Source organism: Hypanus sabinus, unplaced genomic scaffold, assembly GCF_030144855.1.
Source record: "Hypanus sabinus isolate sHypSab1 unplaced genomic scaffold, sHypSab1.hap1 scaffold_793, whole genome shotgun sequence".
In the NCBI taxonomy this organism is placed as follows: domain Eukaryota; kingdom Metazoa; phylum Chordata; class Chondrichthyes; order Myliobatiformes; family Dasyatidae; genus Hypanus; species Hypanus sabinus.
Window position 1 is genome coordinate 82,056 of NW_026781644.1, and position 27,969 is coordinate 110,024.

At 40.4% G+C, this 27,969-nt stretch overlaps 2 long non-coding RNA genes across 2 annotated transcripts in view; one reads left to right on the forward strand and one right to left on the reverse strand.

The window, feature by feature from the left end:
- LOC132390155 (uncharacterized) overlaps positions 1–27,733 on the reverse strand; it is a 54,891-nt gene extending 27,158 nt beyond the window's left edge. The window contains exons 1-2 of the long non-coding RNA XR_009510808.1: positions 27,270–27,733; positions 16,542–16,634 (exon numbers count right to left, since the gene is read on the reverse strand). This is a non-coding gene — a long non-coding RNA (uncharacterized LOC132390155). The remainder of the gene's footprint in view (positions 1–16,541; positions 16,635–27,269) is intronic.
- Positions 8,637–14,516, forward strand: LOC132390154 (uncharacterized). Its single transcript, XR_009510807.1, has 3 exons — positions 8,637–8,688; positions 10,337–10,411; positions 14,503–14,516. It is a non-coding gene; the product is annotated as an uncharacterized LOC132390154 (long non-coding RNA).
- Positions 27,734–27,969: the final 236 nt, after the last annotated feature.

The following is a 27,969-nucleotide window of genomic DNA, read 5'->3' on the forward strand; positions in this document are numbered from 1 at the left end:
AATATATTGGAATACGATGCACTGTTTCGATGTAAGTGAACAATTGGTGAGGTGTAGAAGAGGATATTTTAGGTCCGAATGTAAATGTCTGGGTCAATACGAGTGGCATTCAGATCTGTCACTGAAAGGGTAGCGATGAGCGTACTGGAAATATAGGTGCAGCAGATAAACACCAGTAACATTTTTAAACCTGATGTGGATGTAAGACAAAGAACACCATGTTTGACAATACGGTTAGATATCTGTTTATTAAGTTTAACTAAATCAACAGGGAGTGAAGAACCAAGAACTGAAAATAGAGAATATCCTTGTGTATCAGTACATTCTAAATTTATCCACTGTGGGCACAATGGTAAATCTAAGTCTAATTTCCAGTATAATAAATTCCGAATATTATTCGCCCAATAGTAAAATCTAAAATTGGGTAAAGCTAAACCACCATCTTTTTTAGATTTCTGTAACTGTCTTTTACTTAATCATATTTCAACGGAAAAATGGGAAAATACAAATGGTTAATTCCTCTTCTATATGTGCAAAACATGCTTTAATACAATTTAAGGTTGTACATAGAGCTCATATGTCTAAAGATAAGCTTGCTCGGTTTTATTCTCATGTTAATCCTCAATGTGACAGATGTTATTTAGATGTGGCTTCATTGACCCACATGTTTGGTCATGTCCTACTTTACATAATTATTGGAAGGACATATTTGCTACCATTTCCTCAATTTGGAATATTGATTTACAACCTCATTTTATTACTGCGATTTTTGGTATACTAAATGAAGATGATACTCGATTCTCCCCTTCAATTAGACAAATGATTGCCTTTGTAAAATTAATGGCCAGGAGATCTATATTACAAAATTGGAAAGAAGTAAATCCTCCTACCACATTTCAGTGGTTCTCTAAAACTATTTCTTGTTTAAGTTTAGAGAAAATTAGAAGTACTATTTTTGATTCATCAATTAAATTTGAAGAAACTTGGGGACCGTTTATTCGACACTTACATAAGAATTAATTTGGCTTCTTCCAGACATTTACTCTTATTATTCTTGTTCTGGTATGGAGTTCCGGAGTTTTTTGACACTATCATATACATATAAACTATTATTATTGCCCATGTTAGTTTAGGTTTTATTTTTATTATTTTCTTAAATATACATTTTTTCTTGTATGTTATACTTTTTTTTTCTTTTGACGATTATTTTAATCCTTTACATGTATAATCAATGTAGGTTAGATTGATTATTGTATGATCTTCTTTTTGCTGATAGTTTAATAAGATATTATTATTTTGTTACCAATTTCAGTTTCAAATCTATTGTATTCATAACCTGTTTAATATAATATTATGTTATGTTTTTTTTATAAAAACTAATAAAAAGATTGAAGAAGAAAGAAGACAAAGAACACCATGAATGTATCAAGTTCAGAAAGTGACCAGCCTCTGATCTCTGCTGGATAGTGGAACAGGTTTAGTAGTCCCACAGGAAAGACTGAGATTCTAAAATGTTTGAGATTATCACTCATCATTCACTCAAAATCTACATTATGCAAGCTGTCCTCTTACTACAATTGTTCTCTGGAGAGCCTGCTCAGCATGGCCTAAGACAATTCATCTGGGTATGTTTCCATCTTGGCCCACAGACACTTCATAACGCCAGTCCATGGGGTTAATTCAGTATTAAGCCCGAAGGCTGAGTGCTGCTTACTATATATAAAGTCACACTCGATAACGGAGTCAGCTTACAGGGGAGCTGGAAGCACTAGTGACAGTAGATCAGTTTGACAATTGATCCTCTGCACTGGTTTGCCAGCTGACTGCACATCAGCTAGACTCAAAGAGCACAGGGCCAGTTCCAGAGCGAGCAGCTGCTCTGCTGACATCGGCAATCAGTGAGGAGCTTTTTCCACAGACTCAGTGTTAAAGATTCATCGGCTGAAAACACATGTCCACTATTACAAAAAGAAAATAATTTGAACTACTTAATACAATAGATTTGGAGAAATATACTGCACAGAAAACAGGCACTACGGCCAAACACATCCACGCTGAGCAAGTTACCTGAATGAGCTTCTTATTTGCCCTCAATGACCCTCTAAATCTTTCTAATCAATGCACATGTCCAAATGTCTTCTAAATGGTAAAAAAATGTCTATTAACTTAGTTTGTACTTAGTAAATCTGAGATGAATTTAGCCAGGTGATTTCCCAGCTTGTGAACTGGGAAGATCTGTGGAATGTCACTCTCTCTTTTTGGACTCTATGGAAAGTCTATGGTGGAGCTGAGTCCGATGCAGGATTTACAGTTGTCCATTTATGGGGATTTCCCTCCACAGATACGTATTAGTCGCAATTAGAGATCAGACTTGACATCTATTGCACAAAGACCAGCTCGTTCAATTCATACAAAGTCTGCAGGGTAACATAGTATTCCTCAGCTGACGAGAAATAAATCTCAATAATTTATTCACGATGCCTGATGACCTACCTTTTTCCCTTCAGGAGCTGGGGTTTGGATTCAAAGATATTAAGTGGTGTAAAGTGCTGACCACTGATTTGCTACGTGGAAGTGGGTGAGATGATTCTGCATTGACAGAAAAGATGATGTCATCCTGTTACGTATTCCGGCAACAATGAATATATGAGTTCGGCAAGGGGTTCTGTATAACAAATAACACGTTTATTAAACACAGAAAACAAACCCCCCAAAAGTAAACAAACACTAACGTAACCGGAAACAGCTGCTGTGCGGCAGCTCAAACAGTTCTTAAAGCGATATTGCAAAAACAGTTCTTTAAAGTAGTATTGCCAAAAGTTCGATATGCTCACAGTTCAGCTAAAAGGAGAGACTTTATAAGACTATTTAAATTTTCTTTCACGTCGCTTCACTTCGATACCCGATGTCGAACTTCTCCCACGACGAATTTACAAAACGGAACGGCTTAAAGGCACTGAACTTTCCTTTATCACACTGTCCTCAATCTCCTGCTTTCCCGCAGAGATTAACACGTGAACAGTCCACGAAATCCTTTCGAATAAGGATTAAATAAGGTCGAACCCGTTTCACCGTCGAAGTAGATCCTCCTCGATCTTCGATCTTCACTCTCCACTGATTTCGGAACTTGCAGTATTTCAAGAACCTGCTGGCAATGATCTTTTAAACTTTTGGCATTTGATAAAACTTCACCCTTCAGCTAAACTGCGTCATCCCATTAAATCACGCAGTGGCATGAAATCAACTTGACAAATCCAGCCTCGAGCTGTCCCTCCTCACAGGGTGGAGTCTTCCTTTTATAACCAGTTAAAAAAAAACTGTCACATGATCTCTACTGGCGGGAAACTGACGTCATTTCACCATCACAAGACCATTACATCAAGTCCAGTACAGCTTCAACCCCTGTCAAGTGACAAGGGTACCACTGTCATGTCACGAGTACGTAAAAATCCATTCATGGAATATACTGTTTTTAACTTTCCATTTGTTTTACAGTACCCAGAGAAAAGCATCCACTTCATGTGACAGAAGCCATAACAGATCATAAGTCTGTTGTTTATTCAAACTCTATCTGGAGACCTAATAGAGAAATCCCATCCTTACCCATTCTGGTTTTTCATCACTCTCATCCCTACATCTAGACTCCTGACTCTTATCTGCCTCCTGACAAGCCTTTTGATAGTATCAAGTCTCCAGGAGCTTGTCAGGACGGGGACAGGATTGGACCCAAATGCAGAACGCAGGCACTGAAGTACTAGGGGTAGGACAGGATGGGGATGCCATGGCATGCAGGGGTTTATGCAGGCGGGGCTGGATCCCCGATTTCGTGATAGGGCAGGAGGATCCCAGAGCTCGTGGCGGGCCGCATGGACCCCGGGCAGGGCCACCTCCCAGGCTAAAAACACGGAGGCATCTGCAAGGAGCGGACACCTGGGCAGGTGCGGGGCACAACCCTTAGTGAGCAATGGGTGGAAAGGGCAGAATCCCCACCCGGCAGCGGCAGTCCAGCCAGGCCTGCCCGAGGGAGGCAAGGAATCAGAAGAAAGCTGGGTCCAGGGAGAGCAGTAGGGCTACCGTGATACACCGGTTTATTGGGAAGGGCAACCGACAGCGTGACAGCGCAGGCAAGGCGACTAAGGCGGAACAGCGGGACCAGCGCACACGAGAGAAGCAGTGGAACAAGTCCAACCGGACAGAACAGATGCAGAAGAGGCCGGCAACCAGGGCAAAACAGGATTCCGAGCAGGCCGGCAACCAGGGAAAGAGCAGAATTCAGAGCCGGCAGCCCAGGTACAGATCGGGTAAAACCGGCTTCGGAGTAGGACAACCCACACCCAGGCTCAGTCCGCGAGTCCCTTATAAACACCTGTCCCCTATTAGGCGACAGCTGTCCCTCCTTAAGTCAAGACGATCCAATGGCTCCGGGTGACAGGAGGACTGGCTGGAGGAAGAGAAGAATGCTTAGATTCATGGTACTTTGCTTCCACTATTGGGGAAGGATGGAGATGATTTGATTGGACAGGTTCCAGCTGAAACATGTTAGGTCTGAAGTCCTGACAAATCACATAACTAGGGCTGTGGACAGTATTTCACTAAATAGCAGGGAAGTCGGTTCAACAGATTGGAATTGGAATGTTTTTATTATTGCCATAGGTACCGCAATAGTGAATGTTTTTGCATGTGTACCCTTGAGACAAATCAAATCATATCGTTACACAGTGTAATGAGGTAGGATAAGGTAAAACATTAATAATGCAGAAGGTGTAGAATAATGTGCTGAATAATTACAATAGAATTAAGGAAAAGTATGGATGAAATAATAGCATCCATGACATCACTGACGAGCGCTGCCTCTAAAAGGCAGCATCCATCATGAGGGACCGCCACCACCCAGGACATGCCTTCTTCCCATTTCTACCATCATGGAGGAGGTACAGGAGCCTGAAGGCACACACTCAATGGTTCAGCGACAGCCTCTTCCCATCTGACATCGGATTTCTAACTTATTTAACTTTTTTATACTATTTTTATAGAAATCTAACTGTGATTTACTGGTTTTATTATAATGTATTACGATGTACTTCTCGAGCATAACAAATTTCAAGACATATAGCAGTGATATTAAACCTAATTCTTTTTGTGAATATTAAAGAAGATACAAAGAGTACTTTTACAGATGTATAAACAGTAAAAGAAAGTGTAGAATGGATATTGGACCTCTGGGGAATGACACTGGAGAAGTTGTCAGATACACTGAAACGGCAGAGAACTGTACACGTACTTTGTGTCAGTGTCCAATGTTTTCCGACATGAAGAGCATGCCAGAAATTGAAGCCTGGGCGGCATCGAGTATAGTCCTTTTAATAAGGAGAAATTGCTTGGAGAGTTGTAAATCCTGACGGTGGATGGACAAGACACCACAGATTCGCAAAAAGAGGCTGAAGCGATTGTAGAGGCATTCATAGTGCAAGAATACTTAGTCAGGAATTGTTCCCCGAGACCGGGAAATCACAAATGTCACTCTACTCCTGAGGAACACAGGAAGGAAAAAGATAAGAAATTATTGGTTGCTTACCAAGATTGCAGTGGACGGTGCAATTTGAGAGTCCATGCTACGGATGTGGTATCAGTGCATCTTGGTTCTTACTTCTCCTAACAGTAAGAGTGTTCACTTTGATTTTGTAAATATGTGGATTTCATCTCCAGGCACAGTGAGTATATAAGATCCCCATTTGTAAACACTAAGATATGAACTGTTTGTTCATAGTCACAGTGCATTGATTACTCTTCACAAACATGTTTATCCAAATATTTGCGCAATTGCAAAATACTCCATTTGAGGTTTCTCCCCTCCCTGAATCACAATATATAGGGGACAACCACCGAAATCTGATACAGCAGGTCAACGAAAGCAACTTCGATTTCTTCGTTACAGGTAAATCTGAGTTTTCTGAGTCTTTCTGAAATTATTATTGTCAAGCATTAAATGGAGATGGCTTCATTGGTAAATTGGCAGATGATGAAACAATTGCTGGAGCTGTGGATAGTGTGGAGAACTGGCAATAAATTTAGCAAAATTTAGATCAATTGCAGATATAGGCTGGGAAATGGCAAATGGAAATTGACCCAGATAAATGTGACGAATTGCACCTCAGTAAGGCAAATGCAAGACAGAACACTGTTATGGGCAAGGTCCTTTGGTGTTGCTGAGCAGAGAGATCATGGCATCCTAGTTCATTGCTAGTTGTAAGTAGCTACACAAGTTGGTATGTTGTTTAGAAATAGGCTTACAACATGCTTGCATTTATTATTCGAATAATTTAGTTCAATAGTCATGTTCCTACTTTGTAAGACTCTCGTTGGGCCACATCTGGATGACTGCATACAGTTCTGGTCACCCCGCACTTGGAAGGATGTGGAGGCTTTGGAGAGGGTGAAGAATATGTTTACCAGGATGCTGCTTCATTTAGAGGGTGTGTGCTATCACAGGAGGCGTAATAAAATGTTGTTTCCACTGGAGCTCCAAAAACTGAGGGGTGATCTGATAGAGGATTGCAGCAAGATGGAGGGTATGGACATGGTATAGGCAGGAAGGATTAGTGTTTGGGTGTTTTTGATTTGTTTTATAGCTAGTTCATCACAGCAATGTGGCCCAAATGGCCTGGTGTTGTGCTGTACTCTTCATTGTTCTATGTTCTCAAAGCATTTTCATAGCAAACTGACATGTTTGACTGTTACTTTGTAGCTGTTGGTTAAATCCTTTGCAATTTACAACTTGCTATTTCTAAACCCAAGGTAAAGATTCCAATTAGAATTTTAAATCTCTCACAATATCATTAAACATGTTGGCTCCTAAACTACACAAGCAGCAATGACGTTAAATTAGTTTCGACATTCCATGTTCATGAGATGTTCTTCTGCACACCATTGATTTAACATGTGGTAATTTGAGTTAATAGCACCTTTCTGTCACCTTAAACAGTCTGAAATATCACAGAAATAAATATTTTCACCCATAGAACTGCCAAAGATCAGATGACTTATCTTTAAACGCTGGAATCTCTTGTACATGAAAGTCGCTGAGGGTTCTGAGATTCTCAAACCACCCTGCCTGGCACAAGTGATCAATCCATGGTCAAGGTCACGAAGATCTCATTTCTCTCCTATGCTGATGTTTGGTCTCAACAACAAATGAATCTCTTGACCATTCCTGCATGCTTTTATGCATTAAGTTACATCGAAAATTTTGGATGATGAGATATCGGCACTAACAAGTGTAATGGGATGTACGGGTGTCCATAATAAAGTGGCCACTGAATGTATTATGCTCTGCTTGGGCTTTCCGGAACCATTTCTCTGTCATTGAGGTATTTTAGAAGTAGAGTTTCTGATAAATTGGAAACACAGCAACAAATCTCACTCATGCAGCAATGTTACGACAATGTGTTTGATAATGACACTGATAGAAAGGACAAGGACTGAACACCAGGGAGAACTTGCCCATCTTTTCCAAGGTACATGGAAATCACTCAAAAGGCTTTAACTTCTCTGCCTGGATTGCTTCAGAGCTGCATTGAAATAGCATCCTAGAATTTGAACTGTTCACAAGATTGGACCTTGAACCCATTCTATAGCACCTGGTCACACTTGACACTTTTACGAACTCAGCATGAAAACAACATTAGGGAAATGGAAAACAATCAGCTCAGCAAAGGCAGCAGTATAGGAACTTGCAGCTCATACTGAATGGAATCTAAATTCAAACTCTCTGTGATTAAAGAAGAGATTAGTAATTTTAATATTATTCAATCTGCAATTGAAGGGTGTTCTAAAGTAGTCTTCAAGGCTACTAGAGTCTGTACTTCTGCAGATAATCTATTACCTTCAGTGACAGGAATCTGATTGTACAAGACAATATGTGGGAACTGAATTCAGCACAGATATACTATAGCCTATTGTTGAACACACACAACTTAAACTACAAAAATACAGTATTGCCTTTAAAACTGATCTGATCTACTGTCCCAGCTATCCAACGATAAGTCATTCTTGTCATATAGTAGTATGTCTGTATTCATTTTACCTGCATTCTCAGTTTTCTGAAATATTCTACCTCTCAATTTGAAGTTTCAAAAGTCATAGAAGCAGAATTAGGCCATTTATACCCAACGGGTTTGCCCCACCATTCCATTTTGGCTGATTTATTATCCCTCTTAACCCCATTTGCTTCCCCTGGTCACGAACCTTTCACAAACATATTAATGAATAATCTATCAATCTCCACTTTACACATCCCCAATTACTTAGCTTCACAGCTGTCTGTGGCAAGCAATTCCACAGATTCACCACCTTCTGGCTCGAGAAATCCCTCCTCATCCCTGTTGTAAAGGGACATACTTCTACTCCAAAGCTGTACCGTCTGGTCGCAAACTCCTCCACCACAAAATACATCCTCTCTACCTCAACTCTATCTAGGTCTTTCAATATCCATCAGCTTTCAATGTCCTTCTTTTCTCTTTACCAGAGCTATCAAAAGTGAGATATCTTCCCCAGATAATGGCCTTCCAAAAAACACTTGTCGTCCTGGTGTTTCTCCTGCTGATTGTTAACACTGAGTTTTCCAAAGCCCAAGTGGCCGGACGTCTTGATATCGGATTGAACAGAAATGCAGAGAGACTTTCTAAACAGGTGGGATTGTCTTACCTCCACTTCTTTAACATTGTTCACTGTTGAAATTGCCTGCAATCCCAAAAAATGAACAGGTTCAGGAACTCAAGATCAAATTCAATTTTCTTTACAGATATACAACCAAACGAAACAACATTCCTCTACAACGTGCTCCAACCACAGAACATCGATCGCACAAAGCACATAAAACTAAATACTGTCAAAAATAAGTGAATAAAATATAATTCACAATGCATGCAGTGTGCAGCACATAAAAAAAAACAACTAACAGTAAAGAGCTCACTGTCTTGAGATGAGAGGTCGGGAGTGGCAGGGCATTCATTGGTTTTGTAACCTAATGGAAGAAGCAGTCTAGCAGTGATAGTTCTCAAGCTCCAGTGCCTCCTTCCCGATGATTATAGGTCAAAGAGATTGGGTGATATGTGCCAGGGATCCTCAATGATGCTTTGGGCTTTGACTAAATCAAATGTGTCAGATCATTAATATTCCAAACAGCATTTTATTTAAAGTCAAACATCTATTCTTTGATATAATGAACATACTGAAATGCAATAAAAAATTAATTTTTCCAAGTCAAATTGAGTTTATTCTTATTATCATAAGTTCAGTGAGGTACGGATTTAGTACCAAGGAAAATTTGCATGCAGCAACATCACAAAGATGAAGGGACAGACAGCACACAGAATATAGATTATGCATTAGCTCTTCCTTAAGTCATGCCATACGCAATAAAGTCGATTTGCCATCATGAGTATATATTTTCAGAAGTTAATTGGCTGGAATAGTAATGAATGGGAGATTGGTTTGACTATACAAAATAGATGAATGTTACTTGAGGCAGGCATCCCCAACAGGACTGAAAACAACGTCAATTACAATTTCCCACTAGAAGTTACTCACGGACAGTTATAGAAAATCGTGTTGGTCTTGCAATGAAAATGTTCCCATGATACTTCAGGGTTTATTCATCGAGAAGATACTTTGATTGATGCACAAGAGAGGTGGGAGGTGGACGGGGTAATATTTTGGAAATACTTTCTGAGGAGCTGTCTGGTCAAACTAAATAGTGAGAACTGGTGCCGAATACTTTCCTGTGTTCAATGGTGGGTGAGGTTCACCAATGACGGGCTGGGCCATATTTAGTATATATTACAGGCTTTTCCGTACAATGGCATTGATGCTTCCATATCAGGCCAAGATGAAACCATTCAATATACTCTCTAACAGACATCTGTAGAAATTAGTCAATGTTTCAGATAATAATTCAAATTTTGTCAAGCTTCCAAGAAAGCATAGCATTTTTGTTGACATTCCAAATCTCCTCAAATTCCTATTGAAATATAGCCGCCGTCACACCTTCTTTACAGCTGTATCAATATGTTGGGTCCAGGTTAGTTCCTCGGACATACTGGCACCCAGGAACTTTAAATGGCTCCCTCACTGCATTTCTGATCCCTCCATGAGGATTGGTGTGTGTCATTCACTCAACTATAATGTGTCATCTGTCCTCATACCCGAACTCTATATTCTCAAACCCGACCTCCGGAAAACACGGTGAAGAATTCTTCAATGGGCAAGAAAGTCAATGGTCTGAGATAACTGAGCAGCAAGTTGAATTCACAATTCTTTGTTTCTTGTCAATTCACAGGAAAATATGAACGAAAGTCTGAGAAGCGGATTCCCACCAAACAACAGGTGACCTTGTGGTTTGTTGGAAGTAAAGGTCTGTTAAGATCTATTAAGAACTGTGCATTCCAGTGATCCACCACTCTCTGAATAAAAAAAAAAAAACCTACGCCTCACATGCCCTTTGAACACACGCCTTCTCACTTTAAATGCCTGCCCTTTGGTATTTGACATTTCAACCCCGGGAATCAGATACTCCCTGTCTACTCTATCTATGCCTCTTTTAAACTTATAAACCTTCATCGGAATTCCACACAGGCTCTGGTGCTCCAGAGGAAACAACTCACCGTCCTTTCCAATTGTATCTAGTCTCAATTGTAAGCTAAGCTGTCGCTGAGGAAATACAGCTCCAGTAATATAATTTTTATTTCTGCATGTGTGTGTGTGGCACATATCCATCAACATTTCCTGGTACATGCTTCAGAGCATCGACTGATGATAAGAGGATGTTCACCATGACACTGGAGTAAACTCTAGATGTCTCATTCTCCTGTGTAGTAAAGGACTTCAATTTGCTGCAACCTACTACAAGTTCTGAGTTATCATAATTCGAAAATGAGCAATGCTAAAAGTTCATGTGCAACGGTTGTATTTATATTTTCTGCCCATTACACTACTGTTTTTTTTGGCAGCAATAAAGGTCTTCCTTCTCTGGCTGTGATCAGTGCTTCCTTCATCATGTCAGTGTTACGCCTGTGACAATAGACAATAGGTGCAGAAGTAGACCATTCGGCCCTACAAGCCTGCACCGCCATTTTGAGATCATGGCTGATCAATTACTATCAATACCCTGTTCCTGCTTTGTCCCCATATCTCTTGATTCCCTTATCCATGATACCTATCTAGCTCCTTCTTGAAAGCATCCAGAGAATTGGCCTCCACTATCTTCCAAGGCAGTGCCTTCCAGACCCCCACAACTCTCTGGGAGAAGAAGCCTTTCCTTAACTCTGTCCTAAATGACCTACCCCTTATTCCCAAACCAAGCCCTCTGGTACTGGACTCTCCCAGCATCTGGAACATATTTCCTGCCTCTATCTAGTCCAATCTCTTAATAATCTTACATGCTTCAATCAGATCCCCTCTCAATCTCCTTAATTCCAGCGTGTACAAGCCCAGTCTCTCTAACCTTCCTGCGTAAGACAGTCCAGACACCCCAGGAATTAACCTCGTGAATCTACGCTGCACTTCCTCTACAGCCAGGATGTCCTTCCTTAACCCTGAAGACCAAAACTGTACAAAATACTCCAGGTGAGGTCTCACCAGGGCTCTGTACAAATCCAAGAGGATTTCCTTGCACTTGTACTCAATTCCCTTTGCAATAAAGGCCAACATTCCAATAGCCTTCTTCACTGCCTGCTGCACTTGCTCATTCACTTTCAGTGACTGATGAACAAGGACTCCGAGATCTCTTTGTATTGCTCCCTTACCCAACTCTAAACCGTTCAGATAATAATCTACCTTCCTGTTCTTACTCCCAAAGTGGATAACCTCACACTTATTCACATTAAACGCCATCTGCCAAGTATCTGCCCACTCACCCAGCCTATCTAAGTCACCCTGAATTCTCCCAGCATCCTCATCACGTCGTACTGCCACCCAGCTTAGTATCATCAGCAAATTTGCTGATGTTATTTTTTATGCCTTCATCCAAATCAATAACGTAAGTTGTAAACAGCTGTGGTCCCAATTCCGAGCCCTGTGGCACCCCACTAGTCACCACCTGCCATTCCGAGAAACACCCATTCACACCTACCCTTTGCTTTCTATCTGCCAACAAGTGTTCTATCCATGTCAATGCCTTCCCCCCGATGCCATGAGCTTTGATTTTACCCACCAATCACCTATGTGGGACCTTATCAAATGCCTTCTGAAAATCAAGGTACACTACATCCACTGGATCTCCCCCGTCTAACTTCCTGGTTACTTCCTGGAAAAACTCCAACAGATTAGTCAAGTATGATTTACCCTTGGTAAATCCATGCTGGATCGGGCCAATCCTATCACTGCTATCTAGTCATGCCACAATTTCATCCTTAATAATGCACTCCAGCATCTTTCCCACCACCGATGTCAGGCTAACAGGTCGATAGTTCTCTGTTTTCTCCCTCTTCCTTTTTGAGAATTGCAAGATCGCTATTAAGTCAGGGTAGGAGACCCAGGAAATGAGTGAGAGAAGTTTGGAATGTCCTGGCCCCCAGCGATACAAAGCCACGGAAAAGGTCATTGTTTCTTGGAGGCGGAATTGTGTATTGAGTACTCTGCTTCATGGAAGCCCTCTGGAAACGTGGGCAGGTTAGGGGATGGCATCATTCCACCCTGAGTGACATCTGAGACCCTTTGAGTGGGGATAAAAGAGGGTCTGGGGAACAGCTCCTTGAGACGCACCAGAAGAATGGCTAGAACTCCTGTAACAGCGTAATAGTGAAAGCCGGCGGAAAAGCCCACGTAGAAATATAGAAATATAAAACCATAAATAATTAAATAATAATAAATTATGCCAAGTGGAAGTAATCAGTGATTCAAAGTCATTTTATTCGTGACAACATTAATTCGTTATCAGCTAAGCACTGTTTCTGACTATTCATTTACTATAATAATAATTCACATGTCAAGACAAGACAAGGTAAAGGAGCAGAAGTAGGCCATTCGGCCCCTTGAGTCCGCTCCGCCACTTCACCATGAGCTTAAGTATTCTCCCATCTCCAATTTCCGACATTTTCCCCATATTCCTTGATACCCTGACTAATTAGATTCCCATCAATCTCCTCCTTAAACACCCTAAATTATTGGGCCTCCACACTGCATGTGGCAACGAATTCCATAATTCCACGACCATGATGCCTCAAACAGAATTACAGGACAATGAGTTCCAATCAATTTGCAATCAATGCCCACATTACACAATAATCCGTTTTGCTTTGGTATCATACTACAAACTTTCTCAATGTTTCTGTTGACATGTCACTCATTAAGTGAATACCAAATCGTCAGTCCTGTTGAAGTGATTTGAAGTGCTTTGTAATTTAATTAAAATTGTCATTTGATAACGTATATTGATAACTTTCAACAAAAGTAATCAGTCTATAATATTAGCTAAGCAGAGTCTGCTGTGTCACATATCGGGGAATGTTTCTGTTCTCTTGATAAAACTAGATCTATGTAAAGGCAACAAAGGAGCACATTATGAACTTTAATTAATATTGTATAATACAATAGTTGTATCCAGTCTAAATTGTAAGCCAAGCTGACACTGAGGAAATACAGCTCCAGAAATAAGATTTTTATTTCTGCAAGGAGTATGTGTGTGTGGCAAATATCAAGCAGCATTTCCTGGTGCATGATTCAGAGCACACGACTGATGATAAGAGGATGTTCACCACGACATTGGAGTAAACTCCAGATGTCTCTTTCTTCTGTGCAGTAAAGGAATTAAATTTTCTGCATCCTACTACAAGTTCTGAATTATCATAATTCGAAAATGAACAATGCTGAAAGTCAAATGCAACTGTTCTATTTATATTTTCTGCCCATTACACTACCGGTGTTTTTGGCAGCAATAAAGGTCTTCCTCTCTGGTTGTGTCCCGGGCTTCCTTCATCATGTCAGTACTTCCACTTAGTTTTCTCTACTTTCTAGTATGCATTTCATGTGGAGACTCAGGAATACAGTTACACTCAGATGTAGAATTATTCTTTATTGCTTTTCCACACCAGTTTTGATTTACCAGTCTGAATTTTTATTGCTGAACTGAAACCCTGAACGGGCAGGACCCATGGACATCTCTTCGCCTGTCCTCTACTTATTGACCTGTTAGGTATGGCTGATACTACCAAGAGCTAAAGCAGAAGGCCCTGACTCCAGACAACATAGAACTCAGGGTCATTGAGGCACATGGTCCTTCAAACCTGATGACATGTTTGTGGTCTTCTTGCAGCCCTTTATTTATTGCCATCCCTTATTTCAAGCATTGGCACAATTTAACATTCATCATAATCCACTTCCTCTTGTTGCAAACCTTTATGTGTCAGGTTTTTTTTATCCTATTCAATATTAATCATTTGTTGTATTCCAGGTTTTAAGGTACTATGCTTTCAGTAACAAATGAATATTTCTGAACTTGTGTTGTAGTTGGCGAGCTGCCCAAATGGAACGACCACTCCCAACAATGATCCATCGGAAGTTATTCAGTCTGCCAGAAACTTCAATCAGACAGACAGACTGAACGACATACTTTATTGATCCCGAAGGAAATTGGGTCTCGTTACATTCATACTAAGCAGGAATTGTGTAGAAATATAGCAATATTTAACCATAAATGATTAAATAATTATAAATTATGCCAAGGAGAAATAATCAGTGATTCATAGTCATTTTATTTGTGACAACATTAATTCGTCATGAGCTAAGTACTGTCTCTGTTATAGTCTATTCGTTTACTCTATTAATAATTCATATTACATTTCAAGCAAGGTAAAGGTGCAGAAGTAGGCCATTCGACCCATTGAGTCTGCTCTGCCACTCCACCATGAACTGAACTATTCTCCCATCTAGATCCAATTTCCGACTTTTTCCCCATATCCTTTGATACACTGACTAATTAGATACCTATCAATCTCCTCCTTAAGCACCATCAATGATTGGGCCTCCACACTGTATGTGGCAACGAATTCCATAATTCCACCACCATCTGGCTAAAAATATGTACCTTTTGCGATAATTTGATGAGAATGCCAGTAGGATAGATAAAGGGGATGCAGTGTATTTTGTATATCTGGGCGTTAAGAAGTCCTTTGACACAAGTGCCACACAGAAGGCTGCGTATTTAATTAAGAGCCCATGATATTACAAGAATGTTACTAACATGGGTAGTACATTGGCTGATTGGTAGGAGGCAGCGAGTGGGAATAAATGGATCCTGTTCTGGTTGGCTGCCAGTGGCTAGTGGTGATCCGCAGGGTTCCTATGGGGCCACTTATTTTTATGCTGTATATAATGACTTAGATGAAGGAATAGATGGTTTTCCTGCCAGGTTTGCAGATATTAGGAATATTGGTGGAGGGACATGAAATGTTGAGGAAACAGATATGATAGAAACATAGAAACACGGAACTACTGCACAATACAGGCCCTCCAGCCTACAAAGCTGTGCCGAACATGTCCTTACCTTAGAAATTTTGCATTATGCCGATGACCTTTTGCTTTATATTCCTAATGTTGAGACTTTATTAGCTATCGTACATTCTTTTGTCTCCTGTTTTAGTCAGTATTCAGGATAAGAGTGAACTTTTTCTATTGAATCATTTAGTATCAATTAATACTAACCTTCCTTTTAAAATTGTAAGAAATAAACTTACTTATTTGGATGGAACAATTACTAAGAACCATAAATAGTTATTTAAAGAAAATTTGGGCCTGGGACCCCAAGATCCCTCTGATCCTCCTCACTGCCAAGAGTCTAGGCATTAACTCTACATTCTGCCATCATATTTGACCTACCAAAATGAACCAGGCCACACTTATCTGGGTTGAACTTCATCTACCATTTCTCAGCCCAGTTTTGCATCTTATTAATGCCTCATCTCATTAAATTACCTCGTCTCAGTCATTTATAAAAATCACGAAGAGTTGGGGTCCCAGAATAGATCCCTGAGGCACAACACTGGACTCTGGCCTCCATGCAGAATATGACCCGTCTCCAAGCACATTTTGCCTTCTTGGGGTAAGTCAGTTCAGGATCCACAAAGCAATGTCTCCTTGGATCCCATGTATCCTTACTTTCTCATGGGGTTGAGGAGGAGATAAAACAAAGGATCATCAGTGATTGAATGGCAGAGCTGATTCAATGGGCCCGATTATCTCATTCTGCTCTTATGTCATATGGTCTTAAATAAGTATGTCTAAAATTAATTATTTATAATAATTTTGTGTTTAATGGGGACAATCTCAAGAGCACAGATATTAGGTATGGTGAATAAATGTTGCCAATATCAGTAGTAACCACTTCCAGTCTTACAATAAATGCTAATGAAGAACACATTGTATGTATGTTTCATTGATTGTTAATTATTATTACAAGTGTTGCACTATTTCACATTTCTTTAACACACATTATACAGTGTTGAACTTCTATTGGCTGGAACTTTTGGTAGTGACACTAAGTTTCTGACCTTGTGCTGTTGATCAGTTTTAACCCAGATGCTCACTGTAACTTGCGGAGAAGATATTCCTGATGTCACTTTCAGGGTCTATGGTGCAGCTGTCTGAAAAAAAATGAACAGCACAAATGTCATTATTGTAATCGACATACGGCAACATACATCATCTCCAATAACTATATGATTTTCACTCCAATGGAAGAACTGCAGGAACGAGACTGCAGGATTTTCTGGGATTTGAAATCAGATGCTGTCATTCTCGTAAATGCTTATGTAGTGTTCTCGCACAGCTGTAAAATAACTCTGAACTAAACACCAAGCATAAACCAATCAATGAGGCGGTCCCAGTAAGATTAACCATTTACTGTTCACTCTTCCACATTAAGGTATGGTGAAAACTGTTGATAAAACAATACAAAAAATATACTGTATTTGTTTCCTTCTTGACATCACATTTACATCATAAACACTTGCAAAAGTAAAACTACAACAACAATCTTACATTAAAGTGCAACATACAGTCAGAATCTACCCACGCCATCGACTGGCTTTAAATACACTTCAACACAAACTATCCGCCACTCTTTAAATAACAAAAAACATAAACTTTATCAATCATCATTACTTTTAACAGAATCAGCGTTAACATTTTTAATTCAACATATCGATTATCTCATGAACTTAGGGCGTTGATTCACTAATGTTTCTAGTGCGTAGAAAGAAAACTTTTCTCGCGCTGATACTGTACACATAAGCCCCCTCCCTCCTGTTTCTCCAAACCGGTATTCTCCCACAACACACGGCGTAACTGGGAGTGACGTCATCGCATGCCGCTATATATCACAGAAAACGAATTTACTTTAAACAACCTTAACTTTAACTAGAAATTGATAACAAACAAATTACTAAAGCAAAAGTATAATAAACTAAACAAATGCCTTAAAGGCAACACAGCTTAAGATCTCAAATGACTGCTCCGAAGATAAAATAATTGGTTATTTGGGGAAAGAAATAAGTATATATAATAAAGTTATTACGAACTCCGTGGAGCATGTGGGGATCTTCAGATATACAGGCACTCTCGCTTTCTTTCTTTTTTTTTCATTTTCTTTTTTTTCTGTAGGGTTGTTAGAGGGGAGGGGCTAAGGGTATATTTGTTTTTCTTTCTGTAATTATTTGAAAACGCAATAAAAAACGTTTTAAAAAGAGGATCATTAAAAAAGGTCATTTAGTACAGAGTTAAGGAAAAACTTCTTCTGCAAGAGAGTTGTGGGGGTCTGGAATGCACTGCCTCGGAAGGTAGTGGAGGCCAATTCTCTGGATGCTTTCAAGGAGCTAAAGAGGTATCTTATGGATAGGGGAATCAAGGGATTAGGGGACAAGGCAGGAACAGGGTATTGATAGTAATTGATCAGGCATGATCTCATAATGGCGGTGCAGGCTCGAAGGGCTGAATGGTCTTCTTCTGCACCTATTGTCTATTGTCACAGGCGTAACACTGACATGATGAAGGAAGCCCTGAACACAGCCAAAGAAGGAAGACCTTTATTGCTGCCAAAACACCAGTAGTGTAATGGGCAGAAAATATAAATAGAACAGTTGCACCTGAACTTTTAGCATTGCTCATTTTCGAATTATGATAACTCAGAACCTGTAGTAGGATGCAGCAAATTGAAGTCCTTTACTACACAGGAGAAAGAGACATCTGGAGTTTACTCCAGTGTCATGGTGAGCATCCTCTTATCATCAGTCGATGCTCTGAAGCATGTACCAGGAAATGTCGACGGATATTTGACACACACACACATGCTCCTTGCAGAAATAAAAATCATATTTCTGGAGCTGTATTTCCACAGCGTCAGTCTGGCTTACAATTGAGACTGGATACAATTGGAAAGGACGGTGAGTTGTTTCCTCTGGAGCACCATAGCCTGAGGGGAATTCCGACGAAGGTTTATAAGTTTAAAAGAGGCATAGATAGAGTAGACAGGGAGTATCTGATTCCCGGGGTTGAAATGTCAAATACCAAAGGGCAGGCATTTAAAGTGAGAAGGCGTGTGTTCAAAGGGCATGTGATGGGTAGGGTTTTATTTATTCAGAGAGTAGTGGATCACTGGAATGCACAGTTCTTAATTGATCTTAACAGACCTTTACTTCTAACAAACCACAAAGTCACCTATTGTGTCGAGGGAATCTGATTCTCAGACTTTCGCTCATATTTGAATTAACAATTAACAAAGAATTGTGAAGTCAACTTGCTGCTCAGTTATCTCAGACCATTGACTTTGTTGCCCATGGAAGAATTCCTCAACGTGTTTTCCGGAGTTCGAGTATGAGGAGAGATGACACGTTATAGTTGAGTGAATGACACACACTAATCCTCATGGAGGGATCAGAAATGCAGTAAAGAAGGTGTGACGGCGGCTATATTTCAATAGGAATTTGAGGAGATTTGGAATGTCAACAAAAATGCTATGCTTTCTTGGAAGCTTGACAAAATTTGAATTATTATCTGAAACATTGACTAATTTCTACAGATGTCTGTTAGAGAGTATATTGAATGGTTTCATCTTGGCCTGATATGGAAGCATCAATGCCATTGTACGGAATAGCCTGTAATAAGTACTAAATATGGCCCAGTCCGTCATTGGTGAACCTCACCCACCATTGAACACAGGAAAGTATTCGGCACCAGTTCTCACTATTTAGTTTGACCAGTCAGCTCCTCAGAAAGTATTTCCAAAATATTACCCCGTCCACCTCCCACCCCACTGGTGCATCAATCAAAGTATCTTCTCGATGAATAAACCCTGAACTATCATGGGAACATTTCCATTACAAGACCTACACGATTTTGTATAACTGTCCGTGAGTAACGTCTCGTGGGAAATTGTAATTGACAAAGTTTTCAGCACTCTTGGGGATGCCTGCCTCAAGTGACATTCATCTATTTTGTCTAGTCAAACCAATCTCCCATTCATTACTATTCCAGCCAATTAACTTCTGAAAATATATACTCATGATGGCAAATCGACTTTATTGCATATGGCATGACTTAAGGTAGACCTAATGCATAATCTATATTCTGTGTGCTGTCTGTCCCTTCATCTTTGTGATGTTGCTGCATGCAAATTTTCCTTGGTACTGAACCCGTACCTCACTGAACTTATGATAATAAGAATAAACTCAATTTGACTTGGAAAAATTAATGTTTTATATTGCATTTCAGTATGTTCATTATATCAAAAAATAGATGTTTGACTTTAAATAAAATGTTGTTTGGAATATTAATGATCTGACACATTTGATTTAGTGAAAGCCCAAAGCATCATTGAGGATCCCTGGCACATATCTCCCAATCTCTTTGACCTATAATCATCGGGAAGGAGGCATTGCAGCTCGAGGACTACGACTGCTAGACTGGGTAATAGCTTCTTCCATTAGGTTACAAAACAAATTAATGCCCTGCAACTCCCGACCTCTCATCACAGGACAGTGAGCTCTGTACTGTTAGTTGTTTTTTTAATGTGCTGCACACTGCATGCATTGTGAATTATATTTTATGCACTTATTTTTGACAATATTTAGTTTTATGCGCTTTGTGCGATCAAAGATCTGTGGTTGGAGCAAGGTGCAGAGGAATGTTGTTTCGTTTGGTTTTATATCTGTAAAGAAAATTGAATTTGAACGCGAGTTCCTGAACCTGTTCATTTTTTGGGATTGCAGGCAATTTCAACAATGAACAATGTTAAAGAAGTGGAGCTAAGACAATCCTACCTGTGAAGAAATTCCCTCTGCATTACTGTTTAATCTGATATCAAGTCGTCTGACCCCTCGGGCTTTGGAAAACTCAGTGTTAACAATCAGCAGGAGAAACACCAGGACGACAAGAGTTTTTTTGGAAGGCAATTATCTGGAGGAAGGTATCTCAATTTTGATAGCTCTGGTAAAGAGAAAAGAAGGACATTGAAAGCTTATGGATATTGGAAGACCTAGATAGAGTTGAAGTAGATAGGATGTATTTTGTGGTGGAGGAGTTTGCGACCAGACGGTACAGCCTTGGAGTAGAAGTATTTCCCTTTACAACAGGGATGAGGAGGAATTTCTCGAGCCAGAAGGTGGTGAATCTGTGGAATTGCTTGCCACAGACAGCTGTGAAGCTATGTAATTGGGGATGGGTGAAGCGGAGGTTGATAGATTATTCATTAATATGTTTGTGATAGGTTCCGGAGCAGGGGAAGCAAATGGAGTTGAGAGGGATAATAAATCATCCAAAATGGAATGATGGGCAGACCCGTTGGTTCTAAATGGCCTAATTCTGCTCCTATGACTTTTGGAAACTACAAATTGAGAGGGAGGATATTTCAGAAAACTGAGAATACAGGTAAAATTAATACAGACATACTACTATATGACAAGAATGACTTATCTTTGGATAGCTGGGACAGTAAATCAGATCAGTTTTAAAGGCAATACTGTATTTTTCTAGTTTAAGTTGAGTGTGTTCAACAATGGGCTATAGTATATCTGTGCTGAATTCGGTTCCCACATATTGTCTTGTACAATCAGACACTGTCACTGAAGGTAATAGATTATCTGCAGAAGTACAGACTTTGGTAGCCTTGAAGACAACTTTAGGACACCATTCAATTGTAGATAGAATAATATTAAAATTACTATTCTCTTCTTTAATCACAGAGAGTATGAATTTAGATTCCATTCAGTATGAGCTGCAAGTTCCTGTACTACTGCCTTTGCTGAGCTGATTGTTTTCCATTTCCCTAAAGTTGTTTCTATGCTGAGTTCTTAACAGTGACAAGTGTGACAAGGTGGTGTGATTATTTCCTTGAGGCTATAGCGTGGGTTTGAGGTCCAATCGAGTGAACAGTTCAAATTCTAGGATGCTATTTCAATGCCATCCTGAAGGAATCCAGGCAGATATGTTAAAGCCTCTTGAGTGATTTCCATATACCATGGAAAAGATGGGCAAGTTCTCCCTGGTTTTGAGTCATTTTCCTTTCTATCAGGGCATAACATTGCTGCATGTGTGAGGTTGGTTGCTGTGTTTCCAATTTATCAGAAACTCTACTAAAATATCTCAATGACAGTGAAATGGTTCAGGACAGCCCAAGCAGAGCATAGTACATTCAGTGGCCACTTTATTAGGAACACCCGTACATCCCATTACACTTGTTAGTGCCGATATCTCATCATCCAATATTGTCGATGAAACTTAATGCATAAAAGCATGCAGGAATGGTCAAGAGATTCATTTGTTGTTGAGACCAAACATCATCATAGGAAAGAAATGAGATCTTAGTGACTTTGACCATGGATTGATCATTTGTGCCAGGCAAGGTGGATCGAGAATATCAGAGCCTTCAGCGACTTTCATGTACAAGAGTTTAAAGCGTTTACAGATAAGTCATTTGATCATTGGCAGTTCTATCAGTGAAAACGTTTGTTTCTGTGATATGTCAGACTGTTTAAGCTGACAGAAAGGTGCTATTAAATTACCACATGTTAAATCAATGGTGTGCAGAAGAACATCTCATGAACAGGGAATGACGAAACTAATTTAACGTCATTGCTGCTTGTGTGGTTTAAGAGCCAAAATGTCTAATGATATTGTGAGAGATTTAAAATACTAAATGGAATCTTTACCTTGAGTTTAGAAATAGCAAATTGTAAATCGCAAAGGATTTAACCAACAGCTACAAGGTAACTGTCAAATGGGTCAGTTTGCTATGAAAATGCTTTGAGAACTAAGGAGAACATAGAACAATGAAGAGTACAGCACAACAGCAGGCCATTAGGGCCACAATGTTGTGATGAACTAGCTATAAAGCAAATCAAAAACACCCAAACACTAATCCTTCCTGCCTATACCATGCCCATACTCTCCATCTTCCTGCAATCCTCTATCAGATCACCCCTCAGCCTTTGGAGCTCCAGTGGAAACAACATTTTATTACGCCTCCTGTGATAGCACACACCCTCTAAATGAAGCAGCATCCTGGTAAACATATTCTTCACCCTCTCCAAAGCCTCCACATCCTTCCAAGTGTGGGGCGACCAGTACTGTATGCAGTCATCCAGATGTGGCCCAACGAGAGTCTTACAAATTAGGAACATGACTATTGAGCTAAATGCTTCGAATAATAAATGCAAGCATGTTGTAAGCCGATTTCTAAACAACATACCAACTTGTGTAGCTACTTACAACTAGCAATGAACTAGGATGCCATGATCTCTCTGCTCAGCAACACTAAAGGACCTTGCCCATAACAGTGTTCTGTCTTGCGTTTGACTTACTGAGGTGCAATTCGTCACATTTATCTGGGTCAAATTCCATTTGCCATTTCCCAGCCTATATCTGCAATTGATCTACATTTTGCTGTATTTATTGCCAGTCCTCCACACTATCCACAGCTCCATCAATTGTTTCTTCATCTTCCAATTTACCAATGAAGCCATCTACATTTAATGCTTGACAATAATTATTTCAGAAAGACTCAGAAAAATCAGATGTACCTGTAACAAAGAAATGGAAGTTGCTTTCTTTGAGCTGCTGTATCAGATTTAGGTGGTTGTCCCCTATATATTGTGATTCAGGGAGGGGAGGAACCTCAAGTGGAGTATTTTGCAATGGCGCAAATAGTTTCTATTTGGATAGACATGTTTGTGAAGAGTAATCAATGCACTGTGACTATGAACAATCAGTTCATATCTGAGTGTATTCAAATGGGGATTTTATATCCTCACTGTGCCTGGAGATGAAATCCACATATTTGCAAATCAAAGTGAACACTCTTACTGTCAGGAGAAGTAAGAAGTAAGAAGTAATGTTTTCTTTTCTTCTTGACCAGCCTTTGTACACCAGAGTTTCTGCACACTACCATCACTTCCGTGTCTCATGGGAACGTAACTATTGCAGAACTTCACTCAAGTATTCCCTGAACATTTGCCACACTACCGTACTTTTCCTTGAGAGCATTTGTTTCCAAATTCCTGTCTGATAGCCTCATAATTCCCCTTATTCAAATTAAATTCTTTTCTAACTTGGCTGCTCCGAATATCTCTCCAATGATATTGTAAAGGAGAAAGGATTATATTCACTATCTCCAAAATGCTCTCCTACTGAGAGATCTGACACCTGACCAAGTTCATTTCCCAATACCAAATCAAGTGCAGCCTCTCCTCTTGTAGGCTTAACTACGTATTGTGTCAAGAAGCCTTCCTGAACACACCTAACAAACTCCACCTCATAAAAACCCTTGCTCTAGAGAGATGCTAATCTATATTTGGCAAATTAAAATTTCCCATCATGACAACTCTGTTATTCTTACACCTTTCCAGAATCTGATTCCCTATCTGCTCCTCGATATTGCTGGTAATATAGGCTCTGCCCTTCTCTGTTCACTGTTTTGGGTGATTTTCACTGATTTTGAAGGGCCGTGCCTCACACAGCCAGACTGTTGCAATACAATGCTCTCCTCTAAGGTATGAGCAGAATGGTGGGTAAATATTCGATGGAGCAGAAACAAGTGGGATCAGCAAAAAGGAGGCTCTAGATGTGATGGAGGCTCGAGTTGATGGGGAGTAGAAAGAGGGAACCAGAGCAGGAGGATGAGGCTACAAATGAAAGTTCAGCAACATCTGGAAACTGATTGACTGAAAAAAAAGAGGTTTATGTTTGCAAAATGCTGGCGGGTCTCAGTAGCCCCAGCAGCATCTATGCAGAGGAATAAACCGTGAATATTATGGGCACAAACACTTCATCCTACCTAGACTGTTTATTTCTCTGCTGAGATGCTGCCCGACTTGCTGAGCTCCTGCAGTATTTTGTGTGTTACTTTGCACTTTATTCTCAGCATCTGCCGAACCTCGAGTTTCATATCTGCTGTGGGACTTTGACAGTTGTCATACAGAATGCCTGTTGACATTGAGTAATAAAGAGGAGAAAATCTGCAGTTATTGAAATCCAAGGAGAACACACAAAATGCTAGAGAAACTCTGCAGGCCAGGCAGCGTCTGTGGATAAAGTACAGTTTACATTTTGGGCCAAGATTCTTCAGTAGGACTGGGGAACAAACAATGAGGAGTAAATTTAAAGGTGGGGGAGGGGGAGAGAAACACAAAGTGATAACTGGAACTGGGAGAGGGAGAGATGAAGTAAGGAGCTGGGAAGTTGATTGGTGAAAGAGCTACAGGGCTGGAGAAGGGCAAGTCTGATAGGAGAGAACAGAAGGGCGTGGAAGAACGAAAAGTGGGGGGGGGGGAGAAACACCCGAGGGAGGTGATGGGCAGGCGACAAGAGGGAAAAGTGGATGGGGAATGATGAGGGAGGGGAGGCATGACCGGAAGATCAAGAAATCGATGTTCATGCCATCAGATTGGAGGCTGGCCAGCTAGAATACAAGGTGTTGTTCCTCCTACCTGAGTGTGGCCTCATCGCGACAATATAGGAGGCGATGGATTGACATTTCCACTGACTATATTGTTTCTGGAAGCTTGCTGTGTTGAAGTAGATGCTGAGATTTCTGCATAAAAACATTGACTGCTTTTGGGACATGTGCTGTTGAACCAGCACTTGTCCCCTCAAACTAATCCAGTATATTAACAACAACATGTCCCCTCCCTTTTCCAAAATATAATTCAACCACTCTAATACCATATATCCCATATGTTTACACAAATGGGAAATCAGGAATATTGGTCTATAACTAGGAGGATCCAACAGGGGTTTACCAGGATCCTGAATAGACACTACAATTGCAATTTTCCATGAGGAGGGAAGATGGCCTGAATGCCAAATAGGATTCAAAAATGTAATATTATCTCCAAAGAGCTCTGGCCATACGTTTAAACATGCAATAACTAATATCATCCTTTCCTGGAGCCGTCAGCCCAGTATTAATAATCGTTTTCCTAAATTCACACAAATAAAACTCTACATCACTGTCATTGCTACAGCAGGTTTCCAACACGTCTGGGTATTCACTTAACAGCTTATCCCTACATTGTTTAGTCTCTTCATTATTTTGATTATGAGTTACAGCAAATGACCAAGCCAGTAACTAAACCCTCTCCGTTTCAGTCACAATTGTATCACCTTCTTTAATCAATACTGGGAACCCTATGAATCCCTCACCCCCCATTTTCTTAATCATTCCCCTAACACCTCCAAGTTTAATAGTCCTTCGAATTCTAGCACAATATGACCTCTAGTAAATATTTTTCACAACCTTCATTACTTTCCTCACCACGGCCTGTGACCTGTTACACTTAATAAGATCACGCGGACAGTGATACTTCTTAACTTTCCAAAATGCCACATTTTTCTGAATAATTGCCTCTGCACACTCCTCCGTCCACCATGGTACAGCTTTTCTCCTATTAATGCACTTTCTAATATGAGTCTCTTCCAGCAAATTTGAGGAATAACGTGACAACCTTTCTTTGCAGAAATCGACATCATGCTCTCCATTCCATCCACACAGATGTTCCATTCATCACATAAAACATTAAAACTTCTCCAATTTGCTTTACCGAAATTCCACCTCCTCAAAGTGGCATCTTGGTCTAAACCCAGGCTTATAAATAGAGGAAAATGATCACTCCCCACTGTTTCATCTCCCATGACATACCACTCACTCACTGCAGCATGAATGTTTGAAACCAAAGTTAAGTTTACAGCAATTTCAGAACTATTATGAACATTAAATCTCATAACTCTCCCACAAGTTAGACACAGTGAAATAGCTAAAACTCTTCTGCAATCACACCAGCACCATCATTCTGAGAACAAGCCCACAGTGAAGTCTATGCATTAAAATCCCCAACCATACATCCCTTAGTGAGTTGGAGCTACATAAATACTCTCCAAGACATCAATCGAAAGCTTTCCACCATGGTTATAATAATATACCTCTTTAATGTCGCTCCCTGTTGAATCAAATACTTCTACAAGTGTCTCATACATTTCATTCACATCCACAACTGTATGCCTTCTCCCTTTCTGTATAAAATTTGCAATAGCACCTTCTCTACCAAATAATCTATCAGGCCTAATTACAATATAATCCTGGAAGGAAGAATTTAAATGTGGGAAACCAGGTTTCCGGAATACATACAACGTCAGATAGATTTGATAAATCAGAAATAAACTTGGAGTCTTGACCGTGAAAAATTCTGGCTTCCGGAAATATGCGTATTCTCCCTTCATATACAGTCTGGAGAAATGTAGCGGGACGTTTATGATTGGTGAAACAGATTTAAACTAAGTGTAGTTAATATTGCCACGGTGTCTGGAGATTTAGTTCACCGATTTCTTTCAATTGATAAATGTTCGCGGACGGTCATTGTGTAAACTCAAGTCAGTTTACCAACGGATGGCTCTTCAGAAAGTGGGGCTTTAACAAATACAGTCTGAACAAACCGTGAGTGTTCAGCTCTCGTGTTGGAATGGGGTTAAGAGAAGTAACCAAAATGGGACAAAACTCAAAGAACCGCATTCTCCACGGTAAATAAACCAGAAGCAACAATGAGTGTCTTCTTCAGAGAAACCTGATGAACGAGAGGAAATGAAAGGGAAGGGGTGCGTCACGATTCCGTGCCTGTGCAGTACGCAGGAATGTAACAGAGAAATCTGGATTCTGCTGAATAGTGGACAGCAATTTCTGAGTAACGGAGATAAGATTCTGAATGAGCGCATCAAAAAGCAATTTTCAAACTTACCTCAAGTCCATGGCTCAATATTTTGTAACTCTTTTAATGAAAGCGTGAGTGGCTCTTAAATGATCCTTTGAATTTCCCGTTTGTTTTGTCAGTAAAGTTGTCTTTACTTGGAGCTGGTGTACTTGGTCACCGCCATTGTTCCTTCGGACACGGCGTGCTTGGCCAGCTCCCCGGGCAGCAGCAGGCGCACGGCGGTCTGGATCTCCCGGGAGCTGATGGTGGACCGCTTGTTGTAGTCGGCCAGGCGGTAAGCCTCACCCGCGATGCGCTCGAAGATATCGTTCACGAATGAATTCATGATGCTCATGGCCTTGGAGGAGATGCCGGTGTCGGGGTGAACCTGCTTCAGCACTTTGTAACTGTCCTTCCTCGACCTCTTGCGCTTCTTGCCAGACTTGCTCGCCGGTTTGGACGGAGCTTTCTTGGCGCCCTTCTTGGGAGCGGGTTTCGGTGGATCAGGCACTTCCCCGTCGGTTTCAAACACAATAATAATCAGAAACTGTTCGGAGCTCGGACTAAATAGGCAGCGCACAAAATGGTATGTTAATTAGAATGGTGACGCTGAGCATTCCGATTGGCTGCTTGGAGAAAGGAATCACCAAGCGGAACGCTGGGGGATGGGAAGCGGCACCAATGTGTGACGGTTCGCGCTGCGTTTAATACAGGAGGAAGGACAGAGGGCAGAGACAGGCGGGGGTGC